A 6,998-nucleotide genomic window follows, 5' to 3' on the forward strand; every position below is an offset into this window, starting at 1 on the left:
GGGGATGGGGGAATAGAGGGTTTCCTGAAAGACAACATATTCCAAAAATAATAGGAGTATGTTGTAACAATCGCATATTTTCAGTACTCCAATTTTTCTGAGATGTTGATTTTTTAGGCTTTGCACGGCAAGACTAAAAATACAGCTTTGGCTTAAGTACTCTGTCTAAATACTAGTGTTTTCTTTTTAAATTATATAATCATATCTGGTCTTTTTTTTTTCGGTTTGAATATTTCTCCAGTATGCTGAAAAATTTAGGGATGAAAAAAAAATGTGTACCAGCACTAAAAAATTTTAGAAAAATGTTACATCAGTCATGATTTTCTCTCTAACCCTTTATTTCTGTCTCAGTGGGAAATGGTGCTGAAAGAGGTCTGTTTGAAGGGTATTTAAATGCCAATATATTTTTTATTGTCTATATTCATTAAGGTTTTGTACAAGAGGCTTGTTGGTTGTCTTTCATCAGAATAGGGCTGATGTTTGGTGAGGCACTAGTTACAGAAAATGAAGCTATCTGGGAGCTCCATGCAGGCATGTTGCAGCTTGAAAGCTTTGTCCCTTTCATATTTCTCTTGCAAAGGAAGGCTCTGGCCGGCTGGGAGCCATTTAACTGCTTTAACAATACAAGTGTTAACCTTTCCTTATCTGCACAATCACACAGCTATCACAGCCTTTAAAAATTTCTCCTGATTGCAATTTGCATTTCTGATTAGGCCTATTTATATGCAGATGAGGCTCTGTGGCATTCATCACCGTAATGTTATGGTTTTATACCTAGTCCAGATGTGAACAACCACCCACCATTATTTCCAAAATGATTCCCAACCAAGTCAGAGTTGGTCTTTTTTACTTTTCCAAAGTATAAAAACAAGTCCAGATGATTAGGACAAAGCTCCTGGCTTTTTAAATGAGTAGTCTGATGAATGTTCAAAATAATGTAAGAATGCAGGACCCCAAAACAGTGTTGTGTAAAGTAATATGTCAGAAAATGATAGATGGTATCTGGAATAATTTATATGTGTGTTTTGATTTTTTACAAATGGCTTACTCTTTATTTACTGTAGCCACATAATTTCTCAATTACCAGAATTAAGGTGTGGTTTCTGATTAGCTTGGAGAGGGAAATGGCAACCCACTCCAGTATTCTTGCCTGGAGAATCCTACGGACAGAGGAGCCTGGCGGGCTACAGTCCATGGGGTCGCAGAGTCAGACACAACTGAGCGACCAACACTTTCACTTTTCTGATTAGCAAGACGTATGTACTTTTAATAGGCTATCATCTACTTGGGTATGTTTTCTGTCTTTTTTTGATGTGCATTTGTATACAGACCAAATGTTCAACAATTTCATAGGGTGATAAATATGAGGCAGCTTTGAAGTGTGTGTGCGTGTGCACGGGTGCACACACACGCGAATGTGCCTGTGTCCAACAGACCCTTTATCTCCAGTGACTCCTTAGTTTGCGTCTGTGCCCAGCCAAACTTCCGCTCTCTAATAACTTTTATACTCTCACTCCCCTCCGTCTTCTGGCTTGGGAGAAGCTTCCAGATCTGAAACACAAATAACCAAGCCTCCCATTGCTTGCCTCAGGACAGGGCAGACTTCAGGAACAGGTGAATTGCTAAAAAAGGATCTTAGGAGTGACACGGATCCTTATCCCAAAGTAGGTTGAAGCTTTCTTTCCTCCTGCTGTAACCACTGGCCCTCTCACCATCTCTTGGTTCCTGTGCAGCTGACGAATCAGGTTGAACTAGGGAACGTGAACGCTAGCTGGTTAGCCGGCCCTCAGTGTGATGACGTATGCTTGACACTTGCCTTTATCACAACCGTAATGGCCAGCTTGACATTTTTGGACAGGAAGGATGGAGGTTTTATTTTATTTTTTTAATGTAGCATGTTTATAATTACTGCATACTCACCAAGTTTTTTACTTAAAAAGTATCTTGTTAGTTGGAAGTACACAATTTTCTTAGGAAGGGTTGTAGATTGCCAAGTGTGTTTGTGTGTGTGTGTATGCTCATGTGTTCATCCTCTTAATCTTGGGTGGTAAAAACAGTATCCTTTCCTCAGAAAACTTCTTTGATGGAGAAATTTAATATTTACACATTTTAGATAGGCATTCAGGTTATCTACCTGTGTGTTTCATGGGGCTCTCTCTCATTCTACCTCAGCATTTCCTTTCCTAAAGCTAATGGCAAGTGATGACAAAAACCCTTTGAATCTATTTGGTTTCAGAATGTTTTTCTTCCTCGTTGGTTATGAGTGTTGTCGGTGTTCTGGAGCTCTCTTTAATTAAACAGTGAAGTCCATTGCAGAGTGCCCTTGGGGGCCAGGCTGCTGTGTGTGGCCTTTCTTACCTGCCTCTTGCCTACACCTTTCTCTGATTGGAAATAAATTGAGTAAATTACCAAGTAAGAGAAGAAAAGAAAACCTGCCCCGAGTCAGGGAAGGAGTGACTTTCGTGAGTGATAGAGGACTTGGGACTTAACACAGTGCTAGTTACATGTGAGGAGGGAGCCTCAGATGTCAACAGAACAGGTGATTATCGGGGTTCCCTAGGCTTTGTCAGAAAACAGGCGAGATCTGCCTAGCTGTGCTTGATTTGCCTGAACAGGGGTCTCCTGCTTTCCGCTCCCTGCCTCCACTCATCTCTCCCTTTCTTGTGACCTTCACTTTAGAAGATGACACGTGGGGTATTCGTGACCTGTCTCTGATCACGACATGACTCGCAATCTTTCCTTCACTGCAAACACACAGAAATTATCTGCTGATTGGCAGAGCAGCTACTGTTTGCTGAACTTGTCAGCATGTGTCATCTTGTCTAATGCCTTTGCTCCAAAAAAGTCACCCCTCTCTGACAGCCACTGCTGTCTGCTGCTATTTTTCTCCAGGAGTTAGAGGAGAGAAAAAGAAGGAAAACTGTTTCTCTAGGCATCAGTGGGTTCAACAACCTCTCTCTCACGATTCTCTCCTGAGGGCTCCTGTAGAATTCCAAAGGCTTAGAAGGATCTTGGAGATGACCTGGATAGATTTTTCACTTAGAATGAGCTCTACTTCATAGATGCATTTGCAAGAACCCATGGAGTTAGGAGAAATATACAATTACGTTCCTTTCTTGGCAACCAGGTATCTTTCCTTAGCTGGGAGTCTTTGGCTAATGACCTCTTTGACCTCCACAGATGGGGTCAGGGAGGCAGTGGGGACCAGCGTGGGTGGGTTTACTGGATGAGGACTAAGAGCCCTGTCACTGGCCAGTTTACTGGGGCCAGATAGCAGCTGAATCTCGAAGAAGGCAATGGCAACCCAGTCCAGTACTCTTGCCTGGAAAATCCCAAGGATGGAAGAGCCCTGTAGGCTGCAGTCCATAGGGTCGCTAGGAGTCAGACACAACTGAGTGACTTCACTTTCACTTTTCACTTTCATGCATTGGAGAAGGAAATGGCAAGCCACTCCAGTGTTCTTGCCTGGAGACTCCCATGGATGGGGGAGCCTGGTGGGCTGCCATCTATGGGGTCATACAGAGTCAGACATGACTGAAGCGACTCAGCAGCAGCAGCAGCAGCAGCTGAATCTATGCGGAGTCTTACTGCACATTGACAGCTTCCATTGCATTCCTGTGGGAAAATGCAGAGTGCTTTTAAGATTCCCAGCAGAAATGTGCTTGTCTGAGAGTGGGTGGGACAGAATGGCTTGAACATTCCAGTCCCTGAAGCCAGTGACTTTTCCTTCCTAAAGAGGAGTTTTCCTCTAGTACACAATTTGGGAAAAGAACTCATGATAATTCCAATTTACATTCAGGCTTGTTTTCCTCACCAAATTTAGATTGTTCCAAATTATCCCCAAATATATTAGTTTCTGAGGGCTGCCACAACAAATTATTGCAAACCTGGTATCTTAACACGAGAGAAATGTATTCTCTCCCAGTTCTAGAAGCCAGATGTCCAAAATCAGGATGTCAGCAGAGCCCTGCTCCCTCTGCAGGCCCTAGAGGAGAATCCTTTCTGCCACTTCCAGATTCTTCGGCTCCTGGGGTTCCTTAGTTTGTGGCAGTGTCACTGCAATCTCTGCCTCCATTTTCACACGGCTTTCTTCACTGACTCTCTACGTATTTTTCTTTTCTGTCTGACTGGTGAGGACACTCATCATTGAATTTAGGCCTCATCCTAATTTAGGGTGATTTCATCTCAGAATCCTTGTCTGAGTTATATTCACATGCATGCGTCACTTAGTCGTGTCCAACTCTTTGTGACCCCATGGACTGCAGCCCACCAGGCTTCTCTGTCCATGGGATTATCCGGGCAAGAATGCTGGAGTGGGTAGCCATTTCCTCCTCCAGGGCATCTTCCTGATTCAGGGATCAAACCCACAGCTCCTGTGGCTTCTGCATTGGCAGGCAGATTTTTTACCACTGAGCCACCTGGAAAGCCCTAGCTTAGATTAATTGAGTGCCATCTATGTGGCAGGCACAGAGCTATGCAATTCACAAAAAGCAGATGTGTTCCGTTCCCACAGTGACCCTTGAGGTAGATGCTATCACCCCTTTATTCTAGAGGAGAAAACTGGAATTCCAGGGAGAAAGCCCTGCTCCCGCACCAGTGGAGGGAAAATGATTTGAATCTGTAAAGTTTGACTCCAAAGACCTCCCATTTTGCAACTGCTTTGAAAAGTTAAAGCCCTTTCTTCAGTTGTATTTATTTATTAATGGACTGTGATTTCAGCACTGAGGGGGCTGGAGTATAAAGAAATGAATGGGAGGGAACTGTTCTCAGAGCTTTCTGAGAGGGCTGTTCCTGGGTTATATATATTTAATTTGAATAAAATCATCCACTGGAAAAAAAAATGAAAATGATATCCCAGTCTTTAAGAAGCTTACAGTCTACCTTCCTTCTTCCATGCTCCCGTTTCAAACTGACAGAGGAAACCTGAGAGTTAGAATTTTATTAGCATCAATGTGTCAGTCAAGGAACTGAAGAACAGAAATCAAGTGTCATCACAGGGGAGCACAGCCCTCCTTGGTTCAGTGATTAATGATTCCCAAACCAGAAATCCCTCCCCTCTCCAAACTCCTCTTCAGGCAACTGCCTTTTAGTTTCTGATTTAGAACACTTAAGGACAGTGTTTGAACTAATGAATTGAAGAACATGTATTATATAAAAGCAGAGCAGCATTTCAGGTTGTCATTGTTGGTGCCCGGTCGTTCCCATCCCATTCCGTGCTCCTTGTAAAGCCTGTGCCTGCCGTGGCCATGAGGGCTGCTTCTGGTAGCATCTCCTCCCCTTCATTTTCCTCTTGTTTTTTCAGTAGGAAAGCCTCACTTTGGTTGTGGAGGAAACAGAAATCTGTTCCTGGCATCCTGCTTTGGAATGTATTTTCTCATGGAAACTTTTAAGTGGTTATTTGGGAGGAGGCAATAAAACAACGGAAGTTCTCACTCTTGGAGTATTATTAGACTCGTGGCCAGTTCGAGTTTTATAATTGAGTCTGAGGACAGCCTGTGTCTTAAACTTCATGCTTATGGGAAAAAATGCTTTCCATGCTCTAAACTATCCATTCACAAGAGTGCTTAGGAACACAGTCTGCTGGAAATTAGGGATGGACCATGCCCTCCAACCCAGGACTTCTCTAACTTGGTTCTTGCTAAGTCAGGCTTGGGCTGAGTGCTAGAAGTGCAAGATGAATAAGATAGGATTTTTTTTTTTTTTGCCTGAGAAGAACGTGGTTTTACATTCCATTCACTGCTCCATTCACTGGCAGAGGTAAAATGGGCAGAAGTCAAACAGCGGAAAAAAAAAAAAAAAGGCAAAGAGAAGGGACTGAGAAAGCAGGAGTCTATGTGACAGATTTCCTCAGGGTCTCAACGCCTACAGTTGACTCCTGTTCTGAAATACATTTCTTGGACTGAATTTTCATCTAACTTCATCGAATTTCCATCATTTTTAAAAGGTAAAGATTCCTTTTATTCTGACTTTCCTAATTCACAGGCCAGATTGTTCCCAATGGGAGGCAACCCGGCTCCTCAGCTGTGAGATGCTGTAGAGGCAGCAGGGAGTCCTGAGTCACCAGTAATTGTCTTAGTATTGTAGAATTGTCACAGGACATTTTCCCTTAGGGCTGTGAAATATAAGGAAAAGAAATTAAAACTAAACTATTGTTGGAATGTAATGACTTAGGGGGGTGGGTGTTTAATGGCACAGTAAGGCTGGGTTTACCCCGGGGGAACTTTGGTTTCTCTTCATCAACCCAAGTCACTTAGCTATTGGCTCTCTGAGCAATGAACCCTCACAATCCAGGCTTCACTCATAAAGCAAGAAGAGCTAGGAGAATTAGCATCATTTAGCATTTATTAAGTGCCTAAGAGCAAAAATAAGTTTAAAAATACTCCAATAGAAAAACAATAATCTTTTATGCCTCTTTTTCTTTCTTGGGAGATTTAGTCCCGTTTTAGTGGCTTGTGGCCCCTACCTCTCAGGATGTCTTGGGGGTGCCCTCCTTCCTGTATCCTCTCCATTACCTTGAGAACAGAGTAGCTGGAGGCAGCTGGCAGAAATGCCCCAAGAAGGCTTCCACTCTGTGGAACATGTTTCCAAACTCTTTTTTTAATTTGAGTTGAGCAGTTGGGGCTCTTAGTTCCTGTGGAGGTGCAGCTTGCTGCCCCTCCTGACTCCTGGCAGGCAGGGAAATTTCATCTTTGCAGGGTTTCATCTGGAGATCAGGTGGCAAAGCAGGAGCGTGCCTCCAGGGAGTGCTGGTCCCCATCCCTGTGGAGAGGAAGCCCACCTGGAGAGGAGGAAAAGGCTGGAGAATAAGAGGTGTTGACTTCGACTCTATCCAAGCTCTCTCCCTCCTGACTCTGATCTCATTATTTCAGCCCCAGTCACTTTGGCTAATTTCCACTTAGCTCCTAAATGGTGGAGAGATGGGCAAAGAGGGTAGGCAAGGCAACAGAACTTGAAATAGTACTGAAGGAAATGAAGTACCCTCATTTCCTCTTGGTTCC

At 43.5% G+C, this 6,998-nt stretch overlaps 1 protein-coding gene across 1 annotated transcript in view; it reads left to right on the top strand.

Annotated features, from left to right (window-relative positions):
* The window catches only part of MYO3B (myosin IIIB), a gene marked incomplete at its 3' end in the record, with an annotated part of 319,055 nt that overhangs the window by 101,968 nt on the left and 210,089 nt on the right, over window positions 1-6,998 (top strand). The gene's annotated exons all lie outside the window — the stretch shown is intronic.

The sequence above is a fragment of the Bison bison genome, unplaced genomic scaffold, assembly GCF_000754665.1.
Source record: "Bison bison bison isolate TAMUID 2011002044 unplaced genomic scaffold, Bison_UMD1.0 scf7180017864282, whole genome shotgun sequence".
In the NCBI taxonomy this organism is placed as follows: domain Eukaryota; kingdom Metazoa; phylum Chordata; class Mammalia; order Artiodactyla; family Bovidae; genus Bison; species Bison bison.